This window comes from Zeugodacus cucurbitae, chromosome 6 (genome assembly GCF_028554725.1).
Source record: "Zeugodacus cucurbitae isolate PBARC_wt_2022May chromosome 6, idZeuCucr1.2, whole genome shotgun sequence".
NCBI lineage: Eukaryota > Metazoa > Arthropoda > Insecta > Diptera > Tephritidae > Zeugodacus > Zeugodacus cucurbitae.
Window position 1 is genome coordinate 68,202,516 of NC_071671.1, and position 27,651 is coordinate 68,230,166.

The following is a 27,651-nucleotide window of genomic DNA, read 5'->3' on the forward strand; positions in this document are numbered from 1 at the left end:
ATCGCCTTCATACATACGTATTTCACTCGGTTGGGATGTATGTGTATTGGTGCAAGCATTTGTGTTTGTGTTGTTAGTGTAACTAGATTGGTGTGGCGCGCTGCATTGCATAGCGAGCAACAGAACTTGAGAACTTTAGAGATGGCAGATTAGAGACAGCAGTAGCCGCGACGTTCAAGCAGCACTGCGCTGCACGAATGGAGGCTGTTTACACTGGGAAAAATTGTATGTGGTTGTAAATTTAGACAGTCTAATTTTAAGTCGAAAGTCAGTTATATATATTTACAATTCGGATAAGATTGCCTCAAATGATTCCAAGACTGGGTACTGATGGCTTTTCAAATATTTTGTATTCTGTAAGATACTCTTTCCGTCTGGGAACATGTTTAAGGTGTGGGTAAATTTAACTAAAAATCTTAGATAATTCCGTAGATCTCATATCGAAACCTTTTATCGAAAGGCTATCTGGATAAAAAGGCTGTAGGAGTCTAAGTTGCTTCTTTGCTTACTTAGTTATGCAGAAGGTCTCCTATTTTTTTAATTTAAAGTTTGACAACTCCTTTATATACACGGTTTTTTTATATTAAGGGGAATTATAACCTATAATAAATAAATATTAGAATCTACTTATATCGTCAGACATTTAATCGAGCTACTGCTTGGATTTGCGGACCGTGTTTTGAGGAACCTTTACATTTTAAGCCACTTCTCTATGACAAATGAAAGTATTCAGAACTTTATTTATGTCCTGCCTATTAGAAATAACTAATAATAAGAAACGAACCCAGGTACCTTAAGTATTTGTTCTAAATAGCTCCTTAGCTAAAATCCGGCATTTAGTGAAAAAAAAAGATTAAAGCTTCCAAAAAATTCTCCCAGTGTAAACAACGCTCGAGAATTAGATGCAGATACTCCATCATCTGTAGGAAATGAAGTAAAAGACGACGTTCAAGTCGAAAGACAAACAAAGCGATAAGATTGCCACAATGAACTGCAACAAGAAAAAACGGGCATAAAGAAATCATATACCAAAAAGGTCAAAACCCAAAACAAGTAAAGAAAATAACTAAGTGCCAACAACAACTAGCACAGCAGCTAGCCAAAAAAAATTCATTGGCGAAGATAAAACGAAAAGAATTGGCTAAAAGGCAACGAGTCGGCCGGGCCGGCGAGTAAATCAATCGCAGCTATTTACTCGTGCAAAAACCACAAGCAGGCAACGAATGAAGCGTAGCAATCGGCGAGTGGTAAACAGCGTGTGGAAGTCAGCGAGTAGCGAGATTGTTGAGCTGCTGCAACGCATAACGAATAAGCGGAGATGGCAACTTATAAGGAGAGCAGCGCTGAGTGCATAAACACACACAGAGACACAGAGAATTTTTTTTTACTTCGGTTAATATATTCGTTTATAGCAACAAGAAACACAATGAGGTGTACAACTATCGAATTAAAAATTGACTTGACAGCAGAATTCCACACAAAAGAAATGACAATAGAAAGAATCGGTGTTTTGTTGTGAGTTCTCTTTCATTTTATGTTTCGTATTTTTGTTGATTTTTTTCTTTTTTTTTCGCTGTCTAATGAAATGGTTTTGGTAAAATGCTCATTATAATACCAAATGCAGACAAGCATATGCAGCTCTGAGTTTTTTTTTTTAATAAAATTTTAATCAATTTTTTTTGTGTTTGTAATTTGTTGCATTTGTTTCTTTCCATGTATGTTTTTGGTATGCTTTGCTTGCACAATTTTTGGCATAGCAAGCAGCAAGTGTTTCAAGCCGGAGATAATATACATTATACATATTTACTTACAATTGCCACTACTTGCCTCGAGTGCTCCAGCGTATACATTGTTGCAACCAGCAGCACCATGGCAACAAACGTTGCAGCAGCTCTCAGCTGGAGCTTTTCGCTCGTCTAGTAGAATCAAACTATGTATCTCTCTGCATTGGCTTTCCTTGCTACCCACCAACCACCAGGCATCAGTGGCGGCGCACGCAATCCCAAACTGAAAATCGGAAAATCAGAAAATTAATGGTGCATGAAGGTAGTGAGTGGGCCCAGCAGCTCTGGTATTTCCTTGTCCAACAATTTATTGACTTAATAAATAACGGTTACGCTATATTTAATAGATTTAGATTTTAGAAATAGATTTTTTCAACAAATATTCTGATAATGATCATCATTTTCTGAAACTCCCTCTTGAGTGTCTTAAAAAAAATGTTTTTATTTCGAAAAATACTGATAGTGGGAGAGAAATGTAAGTGAATATGGTGTCCGAGTGACTTTTACAAAACATAATAGGTATTCGCCAGAACTTGAAAACTGAAGTTCTTATTAGATCTCGGGATGATCTTCTTCTTAACTGGCGTAGACACCGCTTACGCGGTTATAGCCGAGTCCACAACAGCGCGCTATGCGTCTCTCCTTCTGGCAGTTTGGCGCCAATTGGTTATACCAAGCGAAGTCAGGTCCCTCTCCACCTGGTCCTTCCATCGGAGTGGAGGTCTCCCTCTTCCTCGGCTTCCACCAGCGGGTACTGCATCAAACACTTTCAGAGCTGGAACACTTTCGTCCATTCGAACAACATGGCCTAGCCAGCGTAGTCGCTGTCTTTTTTATTCGCTGGACTATGTCTATGTCGTCGATGATCTTAGTATCATTAAAATTTTAGGAAAACACAGATTTGATCAGCGCCACCGTAATATGGAACCAAAGAAAAAGCGGGAAGGACTTATAGGCCCTTAGGTGAGTTAAAATGTGCGTAACTCAATACCAGAAGGCCTTGCATGGAATTAAATAAACCTGTAATGAAGGCTGGAACCGAAACTCACTTTAGTTAAAAATGAAATTGATATTTTGAAGTAAAAGGGAAAGTCAAAAAGTGATTTAAGCCAATTCTGTTTCTGAGAAAATCGCCAAATTTCACGCGCATTTCGACCAAACGCCCAACAAGTTGGCTGGAAGCAATAAAATATATTTATGAGAATATATACATACATATGTACTGAAGTGTGCGGCTATTGCTTTGATGTTACCAAGAAATTAATCCCTTTGGCGTTTCTAATTCCATAACACAGTGGCGGATTCCCGCCGCGCACAATAATTGCGTGTGTAATTAGCCATGGAGTATGTCCACGGTCCATAGTTAGCAAAATGATCGATAGATTGAAGACACCCTTGGAAAGGGGTAACACCTTGTGGTGGCAGTTCGAAATATTTTATGTGAGAGAGAGTCCTATATGAGGTTAAAATATATATATATTAGACCCCATTACTTCAAGAATTTCGAGTATTATGTACTTCTATTTACAGTAATGTTTATTTGATTAAATAAATATTATTTAAATTTTCTTTTTAATTTCTGAATCGATAACCAACGTATATCGCTCCTTTGCGCAATTTATGCTTGAACCGCCACTGTGGTCATTATTATTCTGTACAACAACAATTGCAGTGTTGGCTTTTTGATTTCAGCACTTAACCGTACTATCCCTCAGCAACATGCAGACATTCATACACACTCACAACAAGAATAATACACACATACAGACATCTTCGAATTTACGTTTCTAGCGCGCGGGACTTACGCACGCTATTTATTAGACACTCATTTTTATGCCTCAACATAAGTAAGTTTGTTTGTATGTGTGTGTTGCGCGTGTGATCAGCATGGTATCATTGCGACGCACCAACGTGTGTTGTTGGTTGCTGTTCGCGCTACGCTTGTTGGTGACGGTGGGAGTGTGAGTCGTCGCCATCGCTGCTGCTGCTGCGCCATCACCATCCCATACCAATATGAATCGAATTTGAAATTGAATGTCGGTACTTTTGGTGGTTTCAAGCGGTGTTCAGCATTTGAGGGAGTGCTGTTGGTAATTGTTAAGCACAGTGTGTTGCTTTTGGAGAAAAATAAAAAAAAAGTTTATTATTGTAATTTTTATCGTTAAGAGAACTATAATAAAAATGTGAACATTTTCAAAGAACAACACTTTAAGTATATTTTTTCGATAACTTTATAGTCTATCTATATCTATTCCAACTTTTTGACGTTTTCTTGAAATCGGAAGAAATTTTTTCAAGTTTTGGTAGCTAAATGCTATATTAAATAACTGATAATAAAGAGTTACCCTTTAAAATGTATTTTTATCGTGTTAAACTAACTCTATAAATGTTTCGCAGGTCTGTATTTGCAATTCTCATCCAGTTTATGAAAAATAAATTATTGCTTAAATTCACTATTTAGTTGAATATTATCAATTTATATATATCGATTGTATTATATTCGTTGTTTTATTTACTGTTATTTTCCAAGAAGAAATACATATACATTGAATATACTTTCCATCGCAGCCACATCCCACTGTGCGCACAAATCTCAATAGCACACAGCACCCGAACAAGCGAAGCAATCAAGCAAGTGAGGGTAAAAAACATGTGCGCGACGTAAAGTTTGTGACTTGAATCTTTCGTTTCAGCGCACTCAAAACGGGCGACTGTTGCGCGCTTGCCAGTCACTGCCGCCGCCGCCACCTCCGCTCGCAACGCTCCCTCGCTATGTGGCGATGTGAAAAAAGTACCTGCGCACACACAACCATAATAAAACAATCGATGATTTTTATTACACACAGACACATTAACGAAATGAGTCGCGCCGCAGGAGGGTTAGCGCAACGGCGCGCTTGCGTGTTTGTGTGTATGTGTAGTGTGCGCGCTTGTATGGGTCACAGAGATGAAACCATAAAAAGCAAATTACCTTTTCAGACACCATCCACAAAGTGCGCGCTCACGCACACACATAAGCGTTTACGCTTGCGCTACAGGTGTTTCAGAGCGCACAGCTAGCCAGTGTGTGAGTGCGCGCTCTCTACTTTCTGATTGCGATCACACTGCACTTGTAGGCGTTTGCGGGTCGACAGGTAACAACGCGGCACAGGTAGTCGCGGCTCACCACCAACACAGAGTTGTATTTTCCATTTGAGATTACACGCCACTGAGCCTGCCGCTCTCTCTATGTATGTGTGTGGACTGCGAGTCAAGTCGTCGCTCACTCTCGTCGCTGGCTGCTGTTTTTCGATGGCTAATTCGCTAGGTCGCTGGTTGGCTGACTGACTGCCTTCGACTGTCCGCTTTGTAGATACGCTCGTTCACTCGTTTGTTGCCTCATTCGCTCGTTTATGTGGTTTGTACACCTTTTGGGCACCAACCGCACCACTCCACTCCAACACACTCCACATCACAGCACACACAAAATAATAGTCGAGTTCGAGACGTGATATTTTTTGTTTTTTGAATCGAGAAAACAAATTCACAAGAATTCTTTTCCGACAAATAAAATATATACAAGAAATTCAAATCACAACGCTTAAAATATGCCACGCAACGTTGCGGCAGTGATCTAGTGTTTCAGTAGCGAGATTGTTTAAGAATTACAATAAGCGCAAAGCGAACGCGAAAAAACGCGTATAAATTATTGGTGTTGATTTGTGTGAAAAATTGTCGAAGAAATTATTGTTGTGCTTTAAAATGTATTGAATTGTGCGTGCAACCAATTGGAGTTTGTGATTTTCAGAAAATATAAATACAGAAATTATTATTAAAATAACGCACAACGTCTTGTGTGCAATTGCAGAAGGCGCGCGTGGCTGCCACACATTCGTGTGGAAAATATAAAATAACAAATTCGAAAAGTAGAAAAGAATCAAAATATATACTCGTATATATATATATATATATATATACTGTAATGTATCCGTGTACAACGTTGTTGTTATTATTGTTGTGCCGCAGTGCAAATTCGCCAACAGCAGAATGCCAACAACAGTGTTTTGTGTAAAAGACGCGCGGCGCGCGCTTCTCGTCTCTTCCAATTCGCGTGTCCATGTGTTGGTGCAGTGATGTGAGTTTATATAGCCAAGCAGTGCATATACATACATATACATATATACAAACACACATATATACACACATATAATATTAATAACGTAAAACGTGTACACACATATACACATTAGTGTTTGTAACATAAAACCCATTGAAGTTGTTTAAACGCGTGTGTGTGCGTTTCTTTATGTGTGTGTGTGTTTGTAGTTGCGGGAGCGCTTCTCAAAAAAGTGTTAATTAGCAAAGACGCGCTTTTTTCTTAGTCAGTTCACAAACAATAAATTGGAAATGAAAATAGTATAAACATGACAACAGCATCAGCGGCGAAAGGCTTTGGGTAAAAGTAAAGTCAATATTAAAAATATTCGCAGAAATAAAAATAGAAACAAAAAGAATAGCAAAGAAATTGTTGAGAATATTAGAAGCTGCGGGCTAGGTGAGAATCTCAGTTGTTCTTATGTTCTTCTTGGAAAAAAATAATCATAAATTGTTTCCCTCTTCACTCCTTCATTTTATTGCCAATAAGACATTCTTGGCGCGCTAGTCTTCTCATTACTATTCACTTGATTATTTTCTTAGGAAATTCCTCATATTTTATATGCTTATACATTTTGAGGAACCTCTTATTAAAGTGTGTGAATCACTTCTTATCATTCCGACCCTTATCTTGAGTTCCCTAAAAGTGTTATTGAGACAAAATGAACAATTCGTAAGAAGATACCTAATCAATCCAACGAGGGTTCCCTATAAAAGCCAACCAGATACAACTTGGTGTTCTCTAATCTTAGTGTACATTCACCAAATATTGGTTTCAATCTTACTCTATCATTGAAGGATGTTGGAAACAGTAGATCAAACAATATTTGAAAACAATTAAGAAAAAACCCGTCCATGTTCTTCTAACCTCTACACTATGTACTCAGCTTAAGCCTTCAGAGAAAACATGAATTATTTAAAATATATGATGAAAGTTTCTTGGATAATATGAGTATATTTTGAGATGATTCATGGTAATTTATCATTCATCAGCATGTCAGTTGCTGTTACTGATAATTTTGGTCTATTTTGTATGCTTTCTAGGACATGATTTGTAACATTATTCATGATTACCTTATTTCACTCACAAAATTACTCCTAAAACTGAGAGAATATTTTTAAAAGTGACAAGCAAGATATTTTCCAACATTATTTATTCAATTAGTTACAAATACTAATGAATAAAGCCACAGATTAAAATCAAATTTAAAACCGAAAGCATTAAAAATAAAATATATATGAAATATTATATAAATTAGTCTTAATTATGACGTTATATATATACTATAAGCTTTACAACCCATAAATCTAAACCAATTGTTACACAAAAATATCACAACTATAAATAACGGAAGTACAAAAATTACTAAATTCCAAATAAAGCGCGGAAATTCCACAAAACCAGCATTTTTTTGGCGCATTTTAAGCGATACAAACAGCTGATATGACAATAACAAAATTAATAATAATAATAATAATGAAAACAAGTAAAACAACAACAATAACTCCACACACACCAAGTCCGATGAGCTAACACACCGTCAAGTAGTTCATCACTTAGTAACCAGTAAAACCACTACAAGAGAATGAAGAAACAGCAAAAATCCGGCGCACAAGAAACCAAAAACAAAAAATAAGCAAGAAATAAACAATGCTGGGAATACGAGTAATATTTGTATTTAGTGTATTTGGTTTGTAACGTTTCTAGACCGAAGAAGAATTTTATGTAGATTCGTGTATGTGGGACGACGTCATGCGAAATAACTTCAAATTACACGAGTTTTCATGAAATTAAAACGGAAGTCGTCTTTTGAATTGAAGAAAGCGGTCGTACAACAGTTCGGAATTTGAGTTTTTGAAGAAAAAAATATTAAGAAAGACTTGTTAAAAGCATAAATTAAAAAATAAGCGTAATTTATTAAGTAAATACTGATGATTACTGAAAATCACTCATTTTTAGTTAAATTACACTAATAGCAATACATTGCATTACTTCCATCATTACATATACATTAATACGTCTAAGGATTTTTTGTTGTTGTTTTTACTAAAAAAAAAAATATAAAATAAATTCAATTACAATTGTTTGATTACAAAAATATCACTACACTGTTTTGCATTACATTATAAATTTTACGCGTTGGTATATTAGAATTTTCGCCAATTTTTATTATATTTTTTTTTGTAAAAGTAATCTATTATAAATTTAACAAATTAACATATGTAATCAATTACATTACAGTACTTTGTATTTTTTTCCATTGTCTGAAGTACATAGTATTACATTACTTTAAGTACTTCTAGTAAGTGAAAATTAAATATGGCTAATAATACTTTATATTACATTACATTACTTAACATTACTTTTCAGTAATAAAGTAACATTACTTTTCATTTTAATTCAAATATTTTATTCGAAGTTGTTTGACTTGTGCAGCCATTAATTTACAATGCAATGCATTACATTAAATTACATTATTTAACATTTTATAAGCTGAAAAGTAATTTGCAAGATATTTAAACTTCAACTTAAATTACATTACATTCAATGCATTACATTACATTACTATTCATTACATTACATTGCTTTCCATTCATTACATGCACCTCAATGTATTACATTACAATACATTGCATTACTTTTCATGCATTACATTACATTTCATTTCATACATTACTCACTAAATGTGCTGTAAAATTTAGCATTATTTTAATTACATTTTCTGAAAACTTCGCTCTCAAAATATTTTCACTTCAACGACTTTGACCTCTCAAGTATTTTAAGTACGTCTTCAACCTTACACATCAACGCTCCCACTTGTCACCCTCATCTTACACATTTCTTTCAATGTAATGCAACTGTTTTTTTCTCATCAACATTTTGCCCTTCATCGTCACTGCCACCAAACCCATTGTCATCGTTGAGATGATTTTATGATTTTAGCCATTACTTGTGGTATTTTGGTAGTTGATTTCGTGTTTGGTTTGTTGTTTACACATTTTGAGGGTTGGAAAAAGTTCAAGTCACCGTTGAACTCTTCAAATATATCCCCTCAATAACTTGGTGTGAGTACCTTCATCTTTAAAAAAAAAAATGGAATAAAAAAACTCACAGAAATGTGAAAATGTAAAAGGCAAAACGAAATAAATGAATCATTAAAAGGAAAAGCACACGGAATGTAATCAAATGCGAAAGGAATATAATAAAATTAATTGTAATAATATAAAAACGAAGTGAAGAAAGAAAAAAGCGTAATAACCAACACTTACCACATAGCAAAACAACAACAAAAACGCAAGCAACAACAAGCGCATAAAATTGTGGTAACAAAAAAATCAAAAATAAAAGAGTCCAAAGATTTAAGCGTCGATTGGAGTGCTGTTTGTTGTTGCTGTTGTTGTTGACTTTTATTTGTAAGTAGTTGTTGCAGTGTTGTGCAACAGTCTACGCCACAGCAATTGGTTTCAGACCCTTGTGCGCTTGTGTGCGTCGTCTGTTGATTGCTTGTGCGCATGCGCCTGCGCGTTGTTGTCTGTCTTCGACAAGCTAAGCACACAAAGCCAGCGAAAATTCCGCAGTGCAATGAAGTGGATTGCATGCGCGGTGTCGTTGAGGGGTGGCGCTGCGCTGCTTGTGGCTGGTTATGGTTATGCGCATTTAGCTATTCGCAGGGAGAGGAGGTGGAGGGGGTTCATGAGAAATTATAAAGTGAAATAAATTTCGCAGTTTAATATAAACATGTTATTAGCTTTTAACGACTAAATTACTTTAATTCCAATGCAATAAATGTGGCCTTAACGTTGCAGCGCTCCTGTCTGAACTGCAAGAAAGAAAGACGCAAACACACACACATATATCTTTATGATTATGCACACACACACACATATAAAAGCGCTGTAAAGCAATTAAAATTGAAATAAAAAATTGTTTTATATTTATTACAGTGCAATTTCCACGTAGCAGCAACGCATTTAACAACAATAAAAACAAATTTAAAAAATTCATAAAATTTCCAACGCTCAAAGTGGCGGCCGATATTGAAAAAACAAAACACACACGGAAAGTGTTACACAAGTGTACGAAAAGTGACCAAAAGTGAAAGAAATCAACAGCAAATACAATAACAACAACAACAACAACAGCTGATTGCAGTTGAAGCGCGAGATCAAATGAAATTGTCAAATTAACCGGAAACGAAAAGAAATTAAATCAGTGAATTTATGTGCCAATACTCACTCACACTAATACATAGTATATACACACTAATACATAGTATATAGACGAGAAAAGCAATTTATTTAGTTTAAAATAGAGAAATAAAAATAAAACCCACATATACATACAAACATAGCAAGCCATGCAGTGAAATGAATTGATGTGGTTGGTGCTTTGAAAAAATTATGATTTCCTTATGTTTTTTGTTTATGAGTCAATATAATCCAGAAACTGTCACATAAACAGACAGCCGCGACCAGGTGAGCAACCAGACAAACCACCAAACACCACCAAACTGTACAGCAATCTATAAGTGAACTGAAATGCTGAAATAGCCAGCGCCACCTGAGTGCCAAATAGACGCGAAGAAATGTAATTATTGGTGGCTGTGCAACCAGCTGCTGACAAAAAGCAATAAAAACAACAACAATACAAATAATAGCAACATCAGCAACAGCAATTGCAGCCACAAAATCTACAACAAGCAACAAAATCGTTGTCAACCATTTTAATGTCTACAAAAACAACTTTAACAAGCTAACAACAATCAAAGGCGTATTATGTAAGTAAAGCTACTAGCAGATTTTTCACATTTAAGCGTACATATTTATGGCAAAAAAAAATTTAAAATAAAATAATTTGTGAAAAATTATGGTTAACAGCTTCGATAAATATAGAGTTAGTACCGGGATTTATTTAAAAATAACCTGTATCGTCTGTTTCGAAAGATTTTCAAATAATTAGGGGTTGGTCGGACCAAAAATTCGTGGAACTCACAAGTTTAAAAAAGTCAGAAAATCCTCTTAAAAAAAATGTATTTGAATTTAGAGAGAGAGATTATATGGGTATTATCAGAGAGTCAGAAAGATCCGAGCCATTAAAAAAATATCTATATTTTGGCATAATTCGATTCAATTATGCTACATAGTTGTTTTCAATGGACGTCTTCAGACTTTTCGAAATTTATGTAACACGATTATTCCCTTTAGGTTGAAGAACGCTTATCTTCTCAAATATATCTTCGAATTAAATATGCCTTAACCCTGCTTTATTTGTTGCACATATTCGAATGGATGGTTGGTTGAAAAGGGAGGCGAAGAGAGCCTGATCGCAAGAGGCCGCACTTAGGCCATTATTAGGGCCATTGTGCTACCCGAAGGTACTCTGATAAGCATCACCTGAACAACTCGGTCGATTTAACGAAGCGAATTTCTCATAGATTAGAGTATTGGGAGCCAAGGAAGGTATCTCTTCTTAACCGACAGAAGGTAATGCTCTAGTGTCTCGTCATCTTCCGCGCACATCTTCCTGTATTCTGCCGATTCTACTACACCAAGTTTCTGCAGGTGGCTTCTTAGAGGTAGGTGCCCCGTGATGACCCCTGTGATGATCCCTGTGATACAGCTTAGTTATCGTTTGCTTAAAGTAAGAAGTTTTTTGGACCGCCAGTGTCAACATTACACCATAGTAGTTTTGTGGTACGATCCGTCTTGCACATGTTCCAGGACCTGAGATGTTCCCCTAGCATCCATTGCCTTATGCAGCGCTTGAGAGAACTGAAAGATCTGGGGCCAACTCATCCGCCTTTTCGTTTCCTTCTATATCTATATGACCGGATACCCAGATAATTTTAACTAAGTTTTCTCCCACTAGTCTTTTAATTGCCTCTTTGCATAATCTGACGCATTGAGACTTTGTGTTGAATAACATATTCGAATAGTTCACCCGTATTATAACGACATTAAGCTTGATATCCATAATTTTAAATGAATTTCGTTTAATTTATCAAATATTTAAAATTAACATTTTTAAACATATAGCAACACTTTCAAAAAAATAGTTTCAGCTTTACTAGTCTTACTATATCAGTATAGTACTATTGTAAAATTTATTGCTCACAAAATTTTCCATATTAAATTTTTAAGCCTGTGACAATGTTCCAAACTAGGCTAGTATCCCTGATCACACTTCAAAATGTTAAACAAATTCTGCATATTCGAATTAAATCGCCTCAAAATTCTCACGATCAGAATAAACTATTTTTTACCGTTGATATGCTTACGAGGAATCCATCCGCTGAAACTCTGTTCCCACACTCTCGTCTGCATTCCTGCTGCACTTAATCCTTTAGGCGCCATTACTGCACAACCTGGCCATCGCTCAACATCACACTTCAATGCACCGCAATGATTGTTGTCCTTGCAACACGCACACACATCTATAAGTTAGCAGCAACGTCTTTGCAACGGCAAGAGTCAGTGCCACCGATTAATCGCGAAAACTGTCATTCACATAACAAATCCGCAAGCGAAGTCAAACAAAGTAAATCAAAACAAAACAAACTAAAAACACTGCAAGCCAACAACGTCAAGTAATAATAACAAACATCTTCAACAACAACAACAAGAACAATAACAACGTAGCTAAACCACAATAGTGCGCTGTAATCAGCGGCAACAACTTTTGCATGCGTGTTCCGCGCACGCTACATGCTTGTTTATAGTCCCGCTCTGCCATCTCGACTCGCCTCTCTCTGGTATTAGTGCCTTATAAACTCGTAAGAGCCTTGCCGCCGATTATACTGGTTTCTTATCAACCCACCGCCTGCTGCCTGCTGCCTTTTACCTGTACGTACGCCTTATTGCCGCTCTGTTGGTGACCAGTTTCGTTATTAGCTGCCTTGCTTGCTCCCTGCTCCCCGCACTGCAGTTCGCTTTGGCACTGCAGCATTAAGCCGGTCGCTGTGTGATAAACATTCTCTGGCAGTTTGACTGCTTGAACCGGGTCCACTTGTTTCTTGATTGGTGTGTTGCTTTCGGCGCGCGCTTCTCTCTTCCAAGCCCACCGAATCGCACTCCATCCATCCATCCGCTAAGTAGCCAACGTGGTAATCCAAACATTTCGGTCTGCTCCGAGCCAGTTTATCATGAGCTCTGTGTGTTGTCATTGTTTTTTTTATTCACTTGTTTTGTATGTTTTTTTATCGCTTTTCGCTTCGTTTATGTTTTACTTATTTTAATTTGTGTCATAATAAGCGATACAATTTTCGAAATTAAAAACCGAAATTGTTTACTTATTTTCATCGGCTAATTTGAATACTTAACTAACTAGTTTGGTGTTTGGTTACTTTTATGCAATCGAAATTTTATAAATCTAGTTTGGTTTACTTAATTGAATCGTTTTGTTCAAATTTAGGCGGGAGAGACTTGTTCTTTAATTGTTTTATACTACTCTTCTTAATTTCCATTTATTTCATGCCAATAAATGACATCAGGATATTAGTCTAACTTATGGATTTATCTTTCTTTATCGTCCTCGAAGATAAAATCAACTTCTCTCACAAATATCCGTTATTTTCATAGAGTAATAATGGGTATTTGATACATACTTAGAGTGGGTAGTATCGTAGTCTTGGCCGATCGTTCCTTTCCCAACAGATAGTCCATGAGTTCAATAGCCGATCGGAAGAGTCTTGTGACTTAAAAAATGTTATCCCAGATTAGAAGAATGAATATAGCTTTATTTGTCTAGCAAAATTAATACCGCTACTCCAAAAGAACATACAGAAAAACCTCTCTAGAATACGAGGTGTGTTCAAAAAATAACGGAAATTTGAAAATTTCCAATTGTCCTAAAATCCACACCCCTGAAGGGCGATAAAACTGCTGTCTTTATTGCTTGTTTCGTTTGTTAAAAGTTCACACTTCTTTGCTTGTTAGTGAATTCTTGGCCCAAAAAACAATACTGAAATGGTGCCTCAGCCTCCATATTCGCCAGACATGGCTCCGTGTAACCTTTTCCTATTTCCAAAATGAAAGAGACCGTCGTTTTACAAGCATACGAGAAATTGCTGAAAGAGCAAAATACAAATCCCAAAATCAAGTTTGATAGGTGACGAAAAAAAACCAAAATTCCCGTTATTTTTTGAACATACCTCATATGAATACAATTATTCAATCCGAAGCGATTACTACAGAGTATCGATAGGAAACTAAGTATAGAATGTTCCTTAGTTCTTATATATTATATGAGTTCTGGGCCTGAACACAGGGTGCTTAACTATGTTAAGCTAGGCTCCGTTTCAGTTTAGACAACCAAATGTTGTCTTCATCCAATTTTTGTGTTGCTATCAACATTCGAACTATTTCAGAGCAGCGGTCCAGAGACTACAGCTTCTGGGACGCGACTTTAACTGCATGTCTTTTCTTCAGAGTACAAACTGTAGACAGTAAACCCAACTTCCATTGAAAATAAAAGAAAAGTGATATAAATTAAAATCTAAAATTTTTCCCATTTCAAAGCTACGAATTTCTCCACAAACATTTGTGTCAGCCAGCAATTGCTATTTATGCATGATGCCCACGCGCCTGCAAATAGCGCTCACATGTAGACAACTGGCTGCAGCTTCAATTTCACAAAAACCATTACACCAAGTACCAGCGCTGCGCCTACACCTCCCAACCGTGCCATTTATCCAACTCCATGGAAAGAAAGCTAAAGGCAAACTGCAACTGTCTTATGGCGCATGCGCATACTCTCGGTCATACGGCAAGAGGCCAAGCGTTTTCGGTTTGCATGGCTGATTGTCTGTCCGACGCGATCGTTGCTTGGGTCGACCGCTTTTGTTGCGGTGCACAGCTATCGATCGATGTGGCGCACTCGCTGCATTCGCGTGGAGCGCACGACGTCCGCATGCCAAGTCAAAGTTTGCATAGTGCTATGTATGCATGCAGTCACTGTTGGCGAGGTCGCTGTGACAGTGCCGTGGTTGTGGTCGCATGGTTGGTTAGTGGTTAGCATTTATTCTGGAAAAAAACATTCCATTACTGACTGATCTCTGTGTTTGTGGCAGCATTGCGTGCCACACCGTGTTGCCACACAGCTTTAGCTCCCTACTACATTAGTCGGTGATTGTGCTACGTCATCGCATGCGCTGTGTCTCTCTCGCTATTTGCTTTATCTTAGATTTGTGTGCGCTCTCTTTCTATGCCTCTCTCTGCGCCTTTCTCTTGGCATTACCTGTTGCGTTGCGTACTGAAGCGTTGTTTTGGCCGTAAAGCGACAAATATTTCTGCCGAACGCGCTCAGCTGGTTGGTTTTCGTCGTGTTTACTCGTTACTTTGGTTTGGCTAGAGGTGGTACAACGTCGTCCGCTTTGTCGCTTGTGGATGCTATGTTGTGTGTACCTGTAAGCCGAGTTGGCAGACTCTCTGGTGTAGATGCACTCTCTCTCTCTCTTCCGCTCCGCGTGTAGTTGTTGCCTGCTGCTCGCTGTAGTACCTGTAGGCGCTGCTAGTTCGTTGTAATTTATACCAGCGTTTGTGACTTAAGTCTTTCGTTTGTTTGTGTTGTTCGTTGTGATTTTTGCTTTTGCTCATTCACTTTATTGTGTTATTGTTGTTTAAATCGCTTGTCTGTGCTCCATTATTGTTATTGGATTTATGTTTTTTTGCTGTCTCTGGCCATTTTCCCTACATCTGTGGTTTCGCCTTCGTCTCTTCTGTTTTTATTACCTTTTTGTAGCTCAACTATGGCTATAAGTCTGTGACTTTTTGATTTTCTCTATGTCAATCTTCTTCTATATATTTCAAATTGAACTCGCTACATTTTCCACTACTCCGCAGGGTTTGTCAGTTACTCAGCATCAGCATCGTGCTGCTCTTTTATTTTGTATATTCCATTTTATTTCTTAATTTTTATTTTGTATCTCTTTACTTGCTGTATTCGTTGTTTCTTCTTGTTGTTGCTGTTTGTATTTTATGTTTTATGCACTGCCATCAGCAAGACATGGCAATGTTATTTCTTATTGCCTCCTCCACCGCCGCTGCCAGCATCAGCATCGCACTAGCTCCAGCACCAATATCACCACCACTTCTTCTGCTCTTGTTCTTGCTGTTGTTATTGCGCTTGTTGGTTAAGTTAACTTTGTTGGCTGGCAAAAATCGTCTTTGTATTTCTTTCCTTTTAACATTTGTTGTTGTCATTTTTGCTCTTTTTCGTTAATCGCTTTGGTCACAAAAAAACTTTGTTGTCTTTTATTGTTGTTGGTTTTGGTGTCTTGCTGTTGCTGTGTCTCACAAGTCTTGTCTATACATCTAAATACATACAAACATCCATAGATCTCTTTGGGACTTTTGTACCAAAGGCAGTTGTGTGGCATTGTTGCTGTTACAATGTTTGCTTTATTGTTGTTAGTTGCTTGCAGAATTTTATTTTTTTTTTGCGCCTTGCCGAAAACAGCTAAACACGAAAATACTTTGTGCTCTCGCATTGTCCTTTTTGGCGTTGTCTTTGGTCTTCCATATGGGCTTTGGTTCTTTACCGTTGCTAACGAAACTATTTCTGTAAGTTTTTTTTATCGACAATGGTTGCGACACTGCAGTTGGCAGAGCAGATTCTATGATTCTCAAAAGGAATTAAATCGATTTTTAAAAGCGGTTTTTGAAAATATTTTACTGTTAGTTGACAAAAAATCTTACATTTTTGATAAAAAAAGTAAAAAATTATACGCTTATGTAACATTCTTAAAAAAAGTAAAAATAAAATAAGTTGGCAACCATATAAACTCTTTTTTCAAACTTTATTTCATATTTTGTATAATATTTTCATTATCAATTTTTCAGAGATACGTTTATTTGTTTCAAACTAATTTATTTAAAATTGTTGTTCGGTAGCAACCTTTTTTCATAAAAAAATATTACTGATAAAGAAAATAAAAATAGCCGTTTTTAACTGTCATTAATTTGAAAATTTTGCAACATATTAATTTTATATTTTTTTTTTACTTTTTTATATAAATAAATATGTTGGCAACTCTATTTTTATTGAGCTTTTTGAATGGTTTTTGAAAACATAAATATACAATTTTTATATAGTTCTAAAATAAAAAAAAAATGTTTTTAATAAAAACAAAATAATTGGCAACCCTATTAAAATTTTGAGTAGAGAAAAAATTTTCTAAAAAATATAATTTTCCTATTCCATCTGGGACGTCTTAAAAATCTTATTTAGAAATATATTTCCAGCTTTATGCTACAACCTAAAAATTAAGAGTAGGGTAGTAAACGTTGAGATCAGTTGCCTCTAAAATAATACAAAGTATATGGTTCTTATATTCATGCATTTTATGGATTTCTGATTTTAATGACGTCACTTTAGCGTATACAAACTATACTCCGAGATTACATAATGTCCATAGAGAATATAATAAATGTACATGGTCGATATAAGCTTTCAGCAAATTTTATTCAATTTAATTTATTTTCTAATTCACATTACGACTAGTCTCTACCCCATTCTATATCACAAAATCCTAGCAGCGCGCTCTCTCTACTCACAGTCACTTCTATGCAACATACTAACTGTCCAACTGCAAAACTTCAAAGCGCAGCGCTTAGCGTCTGTGGCTTGGGGATTAGAAACACAAAGAAATTGAAAGAAAAAAATTCATAGAAATTCCAGCATGGCGGCTATCGATTGATTGTCAGCATTGCAGCGACCTCGTCGGCGGAGGCGGCGTCTCGTAGTTTGTTAGAAAAAGTTTTTAGCTTTACACTGTGTGTGCGCGCTTGCTTGCATATAGACAATTGTTCAGAGCCGCCTGGTCCATGGGGGTCTGTTGTGTGCTGTGTGCAAGCGCAAGCGCATAGCTGCATCTTAATAATTCATGTCGTCAGTTTGTTGGCGAGGCGGTTGCGGTGCGCTGTCGAATTGCGCTGTTAGATTGGAGTGCGCATTCATTATTGTTGTTGTAGTGTCTATTGCATGCCTAATGTTTGTTGCTGTTGTGTCTATTGCATTCACTATATGTTATGCGCTGTCATTTTGCCATTTATTTTTTTTTTTCTGCTTTGGGAATTCAGCGCGAATCGCGCGCTAGCTAGCTGACTGCCGCGGCAACACCAACGCAATGCATTGGCTGGGTTTTTTCGCCGCGCAATGCAAACGCCAACAACTATGCGAGCGTTGTGAGTTTTCACCGCGCAAAGGTCAGACAGCCAGACGGGGGAACGTACGCCCCCCAGCAGGCAGCAAGGCGCGCGCGCACACTTATATTGGCACTGAGAGTGTGTGGGCGCGCGGTGTGCGGCGGCAGCGCGCGTTGCACGTTTGCATGCTTTTAGCATTCACTCAATATTTTAACTGTAATTTGTTGCTGTTGTGTTACTCCTTTTGCCAATCGTTTAAGTTATTTGATGATGATATTTGCCTACAAGTATAGTTATTGCTATTGTAGTTGTTGTGTGGCCCGCTCTTACATTCAGTAATTAAAATCATAAAAAATGTGCTGAGCTTAGAAAATATTGTAAAAAGGCTTTACAGTTTGTTGTTGTTGTTTTTTCACTATTTCATTTGTTATGCTTAACAAACACGTAAAAGCTGGTGTGTGGCTGTGGGCTTGTGCTTTGCGTCTTTTGTTTTGCCATTTCTGTCTGCTGTTGACTGCTGGCTGCTAATGATTTTTTCGTGTAGCTCAGCACATTTTTCATGGCATTGTAATGGGGGTCACTGTTAAATTGGGAAATCTGTTGTATAGATAATATGTATAAAAGCTGTTTGAAGTGTTTGTTGAAATTCTTTGCTTGTGTATATGGGTGTGCTGCCATATTTGACGGATCACTAACTTTACTACACTGCAGTAATGCTACAATAAAAGTAGCAATAAATTTCGAAATAAATTACAATAAGTGAAGCAATAAAAATTAAAATGAAATAGAAGTTCATAAAATGGTATAATAATAATAATATATGTGGTAGTAATATTGTTTTAGTTGAGAGTTGAGGATCAAGTTGAAGCGAAAAGGTATATAGCCATTGCAAAATCTTGCGGCTGAGGACGGTGTACAAGTATGTTTCTTTAATGCTGAATATTTTTTGTGGAATATCTATAATTTTTGCTCAACTGCAAGAAATTTGTCCTAATAAACATTGTTTCTCCTTGAGCGTACATTTCGATTCATTTCTAGTAGATCTCATCTTTTTAAATGTGTTTGATTGTAGGAGTGTACCAAGGTATTAACCAATGGGTTCGGAAGTTCAGTAAGTTCTAAACATCTTTTATATATCTTTCAGCTGTCCACTATATTTTTCTTTACCGTAGGAATACCAATACCTCATTGAAGTGGGATAATCTCTTTCTACAATGTTATCAACTTGACGAAGTGTTGTTTTACAAGAATTAGACCAGTTTTATTATTGTGAATGGCACAAATGACAAGGTGCTACCAGTCCGTTTGAAGAACTGGTATATTTTGTTCGATACGTTACTCTCTAAATAGCTATTTTTACTGTCGTACAATGATATTTTCCTGCATTTTCTCATCATTCCCGTCCTACTTTACGGTGCAGAAGCCTGGACGATGTCAACATCCGATGAGACGACACTAGGAGTTTTCGAGAGAAAGGTTTTGCGGAAGATTTATGGTCCCTTAAACATTGGCAACGGCGAATACCGCAGACGATGGAATGATGAGCTGTATGTGTTATTCGACGACATAGATATAGTCCAGCGAATAAAAAGACAGCGGCTACGCTGGCTAGGTCATGTTGTTCGAATGGATGAAAGTGCTCCAGCTCTGAAAGTATTCGATGCAGTACCCGCTGGTGGAAGCCGAGGAAGAGGGAGACCTCCACTCCGATGGAAGGCCCAGGTGGAGAGGGACCTGGGTTCGCTTGGTATAACCAATTGGCGCCAAACTGCCAGAAGGAGGGATACATGGCGCGCTGTTTTGGACTCGGCTATAACCGCGTAAGCGGTGTCTACGCCAGTCAAGAAGAAGAAAAATGATATTTTCTCTATTCTCTTGTTATTAAAAGCAGCTTTCTAAAAATGTTACTCAACTCTCTTTTTTACCTCAAACTGGTCTAATTATTTGTTGGTTTTTCTAAGCCGGTTGTTGTTAAACTTCTTCAGCTCGTGAAGTCCACCAAAAGCTTGGTAATCTCTCTACGTAATAGTAATTTTAGGCTTCAGACTAGGTAATTATATTTTTAAAATATTCTTTAGCCATGTTTTATTGTTGTTGTTACAGGATTTTACTGCTGTATAAAAATCTGGGTTGGCAGATATTTTCAGGCGATTAAAAGAAATTCGAAAATCAAATATGATTAAGTTTGACTGTTAAAAAAAAATTAAAATTTGATAATATACAAAACCAGCAATATGAGTCATAAAAGCATGACCTTTTGTGCAACCTTGTCTGTGTGATAACACAGAAAACACTTTGAAAAATAATCGTCAAAATGCCCACCGTGACCGTGGTATCATTTACATTGGTTGATGTACGCCAACAAATTATCGCCAGCACATCGTCACGCTCGCATTTTAATAGCTTTCTGCAAACACTCATAACTCGAGCGCATGCTTTGCGTCTTTTTTTGCTCGCCCATTCATTGCGATTTGTGTGCGCGATTGAGTTTTGCATACGCGCATGCGCGCCACAAACAAGTGAGTGCTGATGTGATGATGAGACGTGCGGCCGCTTCTGCCGCCTAAACAGATTGTTGACAGACAAGTTTACTTAAACTACCTACCTAGCGTCCGCCCGCCGCCCCTCTAGGGTAAGTAATCGCATGCATGGCTTATTAAACGGGGTAATTTTGCCTTTGCCCAGCGCACAATCACAATCCAAGTCAGCTGTGCTGTAGCGCATCAGCTGTTAAGCGTTTGTTTTGTTTGTTAGCGTCAGCGCGCACAGCTGATTTGCTGCTGATAGCGCGTTGTGTTGATAGTGTTAGCGATGTTAGTTGTTGTCATCAGCGGCAGCGTCGTCACCAGCGTCAAAGTGGTTGTGGATTGTTGATGTTCCGTTTCAGGTTCAGCGTGCTGGCAGCACGTGGCGGTTAGACTGGTATGACCGGGCAGGCAAGCAGACTAACAAGCCGCCGCGCACACCACCACCACTACTTTTGCTGTGGCTTAACTACTACCTTAATAGCAGCCGCCGTCGCCTAACAATTGGCGGTGGCCTGTTGGAGTGACGAACTGGCTCGCCAACCAAACGGCTGACTGGTGCGCTCACCCATCAACTATAGGAAAATGAGCGCGCGCGAGCAAACGACGCGCTGTTAGTAGGTGAGCGTTGTGTGAGGGAGCGTGAGAGTTAGGGCCCGCCAGACTGGTTAGTGGCGGCTTCCCAGACTGCTGACTAACTGACTGACTGCTTGGCTGATTTAGGGCTAACGTTGACGACAATGCCGCCCAGCAACAAATACCAACTTCTGTGCGCGCACATTGGCATGAAGAAGCAGCAACAGCATGCCACATTTATTCAACAATAAATGCGCACTAATGCGTCACATCAGCCCCACCACCAACAACAACAGCGACATCGACTAACAACATTGCTAAGTAATAATACAAACTCATTGCGACTGGTTACAAGTACTTAACTTGTTCATAACATAACAGCAATAACCACTATTGCCTACTGACAGCTGTCAGCTGTTTTGTTTTGTTTGCGCAAAAGTCTTGTTTCTGTTTTGGTTTGCTGCTTTGTTTACAAGCAAATCGGAAGTGAATCGAGTAACCAGTATCCAGTAAAGTTCAATGGCAAATATGAGTGGCATGCTTGCTCGGCTGGCTAGCGGTGAAGTGCGGTGAGGTCGACGCTTAAATATGGTGCGCTGGTGGCGCCTGGCTGAAACGGGTTTTGATTGATTGCCGGCTTGATTGTCTAGTTAAGTACACTGATGAGATAATATTGTATATGGAAAAGTAGACTTCTTGCGCGATGTGCGATTCATGGCGCGCTTGTGTAGGTGTTGCCTTGCTAGTTTCGTGTCGACTTTCTCTGGCGTTAAGCTTTGTGCAGCGCGAATGATTTTCTGTATGAATAAAAGTGTGAAAGGCATTGGATTTTGTGCAAGCTAGATTGTAAATATGTTATATATGGAGAACTACATACAATACAATTTCATTATTACAACTTAGAAAGTTTTAGTCTAGATGACACCATCTGTTCGTTTTTAAATACTGATTTGAGTACAATGAAATTTGGAATTGAAATGACCATCTCCAAATCAAAAATTGTATAAAGCATATATTAAGATGAACATATTAATGCAAAAACTGAGTTTACAAATATTTAAAAGCTTACAAGTAGAACGGCGTTATTTATCAAGTTGCGAATAATCTATTTTTCTTTTTTAGAGCTTTCATAAGTGTATAAAGCTTTAACATTCAGGTTTATAAGCTTAAACTTAGAACTTTTGTAATTGTTTAAAGCTTACACATTTGGCTTTATGAGCTTACATATTTATTTGGAGCTTTCACATTTGGCTTTATATTATTGGGCTAAGAGCTTTCATAATAGCTTAAAGCTTTTCCATTTGTCTTTATATGCTTACATTTAGAGTTTTAATAGTTGTTTACAGCTTTCATATTCTTCTCAAGCTTACACTTACGTAAATATTTATTTAAATCGTGCTTTTCGCACTCTTCTGAGAAAAATACTTGAAAAAGTTCTCTTCTTTTGAACAGTAATATAAATTTCAGTTTCTCTTGTGAGTCAGTGTACGATATTGCTAGCTCAAATAGATTAATATTATCTTATTCAAAATTTCACCAAAAATCGATTTTGTTTATATGTAAAGAAAAAAATCTCTATAATTTTGTTTCACCAGCTTACAAATTGTGTCAATTTGTTTAACTTCTTCTTAGGCATTACGGGCACAGCGCCAAAATCGTAAGCAAAGCACGAATAATGCCTTACGGGTAATCGCAAGATCCCCATTATAATCGTACACACACTCATACGAGTATATGTGCTCGTTATACCCAAATTTAATGTAAATTCCACTTTTATTAAAATTTTCGACCCTTTTATATCCGCATTTTGGACCTTTTCGAGATTCGTTACAGTTAAACAATTACCAAAAATTACCCAACTGAGCTTTATTAACCATTATTTACATAAGTTTGAATGTGTGCCCGTGTATGTGATTACGGACAAGTGTATAAAATTTTATGTTTTTCGATTTATAGTAGTTACCCAGTAGGAAATTACTGATATACTACAATTTTGCTATCGAAGATTATATACTATAATGACTAGAGTCTCAAAATTTCATGTGGTTTATTTATTAATTTTTTGCGGAGACCACCGAAGAACTCCCTAAGTCTTCAAATCATCTTTTGCTTGCTAATTTGGAACTCTTTTCTTTTACCAGTTGCTTGTTCGATTCGTACATATCCAATTATTGAAGAATATACGTTTACTGAACACTCTTGCTTTCCTACAGACCTCTTACTCATACATATACCTTCATCTGGTATTATATTCCCCCTCATAAAAGTTTCGTGTAACTTTGACGTCAATGACTATAAGAGATCGAACGAGTAGGTAAAATTAGGGTCGCACAAAAGCAGCAAATGCCGCAATAACACAATAAACCAATACACAAGCATCAACATGCTCATATGAGATTGTTTCGTACATTTTTGAGCATTGAAAAGACGAACACGAAGGCACACACAGCAGCACAGCGACGTCAATTGACGGCGATATTCGAAAAGACTTAAAATTTCCGAGCACAAAAAAAAAACAACGAAAATAAATGAGAAACAAAGAAAAATTCAAGATAAAAAGTATAAATAATACATGCTGGCTCTGAATAAGCAACCAGCCGAAATGTATGGCTAAATGAACGAGCGATCGATCGGGGAGCGGGTGCGCATGAGCGGCGGCCGCAAGAGGTTTGTAATGGCGGGCAACACAACAGAAATTCACAAAATATTTATGGATGCCATTATCTTAGTTACGTGATTTGCTCCATGTTATTATAAGCGCGCAACAATAAAGACAATAAAGAGAATGAGAAATAAGCATGAGACCACAGCAACAGCAACAACAAGCTCACAAAAAAAAAATACTTACAAAAAGTTATAAAAAAAATAAAATAAATAAATAAGAGACTTAAGCAATAACACAAAAAAAGAAAAGAAAAAAAGACACCAACAACAATAAGGGAAATCAGCAGTCATCGTTAGCTGTAAAAAGTGGCTGTGGAAATCAGCGCTTTTTCGTCCTCAAGCCATTGCATACATGCGCGCTTACCAAGCTGACAGAGGGGGAATTTTTTAAGTGCCTCAAAATAAAACGAATACATACATATATACAATATCATGTGTATGCCATGCAGGAACAAAGCGCTCCTCGATTCGAAGGCCAGAAGGCAAGTTTTTCGAAAAATGATTTTCATTTGTTGTTGTAAACGCTGCTTTCGTATGTTATGTTGTCGCTGTCGTGTCGTGTTTCGTCCATTGCGCGGGATACTACGTGCCACATATTACGAGTACAACAACTGCACTTTCATTGCAAGTCAGCCCAACCGAGCTGCTTGTTGCCACTTTGGCTGTGGCCGCCGTTTGGGAATTGCTGAGCGTCATAAAATACCTGTAGCGATAAAATAACAACAACATAAAAAACATGAAAAAAGACTTGAAATAAAATGACTTGAAATTAAGTTTACGAAACTTTGATCGGAAAGTGGCATATATATTTATATAGATGAATGTGTATGAGTGCGAAGGAATGGAGTGAAAAAACGGATAATGAAGGGTTGTACTAAAAGCGAATGAGTATGATAAGGCAGAAAATTGTCGGGAATGTTGAGTGGTGGGGCGAAAGAACCAAAATTAAATTCAAAAACGAAGGTTATCGTACATACATAGACCGCGAGGATCAAGAATCAAGAACTCTTTTTTCGTTTTTGGGTCTCAATGTGGATTTTGTTAACATTTTCGAACTAAACGAAAAAAATCAATGATTTTTGGTCACAATAGAGTTGCCATATTCAGCAAAAGAAAAATTGGAAAAATAATATGAAATATGTTAAACAGTTTGAGGAAAGATTGTTGAACAATGTGCTGGAAGTATACAATTCAAAAATATAGCTTTATTACGATAGAGTTGCCATCTTAAATAATTCTAAAAACTCGCAAACTAATATAAAAATATGAGGCTTTAAAGCAAAGCTTCAGAAAAATATTCGGGAAGCATTCAATTTCATTATATACTTTTATTAGAATAGAGTTGCCATCTTAATGAAAATTAAAATAGGCAAACAATAAAAATAAAAAGTATGTGAAAATTGTAGCGTTTTAAAGTTGAAAAATTGGTTTGAAAGTATTCTGCCTATATAAATTTTGGAGCAGAGTTGCCACATATGTATTATATAAATTAATTAAATTAAAATTATTAAAAATACAAAGCTTGCGCCACTAGTTGGGCTATAAAGAAAGCATTCCGGAAATTATGAAAAAAATATATAAATTTAAGTTTAATTAACAACAGAGTTGCCACCAGTCAAAATATAAATAATAAAAATATAGGAATATTAGTAGAATCTTATCAATGATCATCATACTGTATGAATCATTTATGTATAATTAAATTTCTTTCGCCCTCAAATACAACAATTTTCACGAATTTCGTGTGAAACTGCATACCCCTCAGGTGACACTTCAATTAACCTTTTATTTATGATCCAAGCAAAACTGTGTCATTCTAAACGGGTATTCGAAACATGTGTGTCACACACAAAGAACTCAAATAAGGTTTGGCAACAAATATACACACCTCATATGCACATTCATCATTTATGCAGATGTGTGTGTGTAAGCGTGTGAGCGCACCAGCCCATATCGGCACAGGGTCAACTTTTGAAATCAGGATATTTTGCGAAGGTAATTTAAACAGGTTTCTGGGCCACATGTGTCAAGCAGCAGCAGCAGAACATAACAATAATAACACACACATACAAAAACAAAAACAAATGACAGTGAATGTGGATTCTCAGTTTGGGACACACACGTGCCCGTCCAACTAGTTTGACTCCTTCGCAGCGATGCCGAACGACCGCCGACAAAGTGTCAAACGGGGCAAATGGAAGCGGCGACGCTGCTGCTGCTGGGCCAAATCCCAGTCAAGCCGCTTGATTAACTCCAATCGAACGGACCGGTCGCCTCCTCGTTGTCACGTCGCCCCGCTGGCTGCTCCTCTCGTTGCCTTTTGTTTGGTTATTGTTGGCCACCCGCACCAAGTTGCTTACTTGCTTGCTGGCTGTTGCTGCTAATCTATTTTCGTTTGCTGCTGATAAAAACAAGAATGGTCGGTTACATTTGTTTTGATTTAGCATTCTGGTTAATGGCTACGCAAAAACAAGAAATTCAGCAGCGCCGGTGTCAAAACATGTTTCACTGCAACGAGCAGGACGAGTGAGTGTGAGAGTGTGTGAGGAGCAGCTAAGCAACAGCTCATTGGTGAGTGAGTGAATGAGCGAGCGTGCGAAAACTGGTACCGGCAAAGTAATCCTTGACCCAGTGCGCTCATGCTGGCTGATGATGTCTTTAACGCTGGCGCTGTCTGACCGCTTCTCCGGGTGCTTGCTGGCTGGCTGAGGTATTCACGCTTGCTAACTGTCCGCTTTCGAACTGGAATGCCTGTTTGAATGTGTATGTGTGCGTGAGCAGTTCAAACACTTATTATAAATACAGGCTGGCAGTAGGAAAGTTCAGTGCCAATAGCTACAACAACAACAACAACAGCAGCGCGTAGGTAATAAAGAGGTGAACTGGTAGCTGTTGGCTATTGTCCGGTCTCAGTCTGATTGGACTTATTGTTTGTGTTGTTGTTGTAGTTATTGTGGCATGAAACTCGTTTGCCTGCCACACTTGGCGTTTCGTGTTATGTTCTCAGACAAATATAAAACTGCAAATATACAAACATATTTATATACTTGATCAGCTTGTAAGTCGCTAAGTGGGTGAGGTCAGTTTCGGTTTGTAACTGGTTATTATGTTAGTGTTATATGTCGCTTAGAGTTCACCAGCTTGTCATATATCGTTCTGCAACACTCAGCGAGACATCAGCAACGTTCTCACTTAACTTCTTCAATTCGATTAACAAGTTGTTTTTGTCTTATTCATATTTCTATATCTCTTCAGTGCTTTGGGCATTTAGAAATTGGAGCATACATATTTTTGATTAAAAGAACTCTAATCGATTTGCAATCGAAACTATCAGCTAACTGTTTGCTGATTACTCATTTCGAACTGTGTCAATTAGTTTATTAAGTTTTAAGTGTGAACTGAATTAACAGTAAATTGCTCTTGACCTAGAAAATTGAGTTGCGAAAATGTGCTAAGTGTTTAAATAACAATAAACACCTTCCATAAGCTCTTGGCTTCAATGCTTTGTTGTTAATGTATTTTTATGATCTAGCAGAGATTAAGAGTCCTTCAACTTCATTTTGTATTAATTTTATATATTTTGTTTCACTGCTTTTTTGATTTGAGATCGATTTCAACGTTGTAAGTTGATTTTAGGTCGGTTTTAGTGCAGAAAATATTAAAAGAATGTCGCTAAAAGTTTACATGGAAGCCAATATACATAATTTTATTGCCGGTGGGGGATACAAATTTCTCTAATAACAGACAATTACGAAAAAATTAGAAAAAAATATGTTTATACATATACAATATGAAGAAAGATGACTTTCAGTAACCTCTTTCTG

General features: G+C 37.3%; 1 protein-coding gene across 6 annotated transcripts in view; it reads left to right on the forward strand.

Moving 5' to 3' along the window:
• LOC105212173 (protein grainyhead) overlaps nucleotides 1-27,651 on the forward strand; it is a 219,308-nt gene that overhangs the window by 25,496 nt on the left and 166,161 nt on the right. For 3 of the 6 annotated variants that reach the window (XM_011184011.3, XM_054234628.1, XM_054234630.1), the window contains exon 2: nucleotides 9,864-10,696. The exons of 1 other annotated variant lie outside the window; for it this stretch is intronic. The gene's annotated coding sequence lies outside the window, so the exon portion shown is untranslated. Of the gene's footprint in view, nucleotides 1-5,084; nucleotides 5,182-5,215; nucleotides 5,899-9,863; nucleotides 10,697-27,651 lie in introns of those variants that run through there. 2 more of the 6 variants (XM_029040117.2, XM_011184010.3) reach the window with 2 other exon arrangements.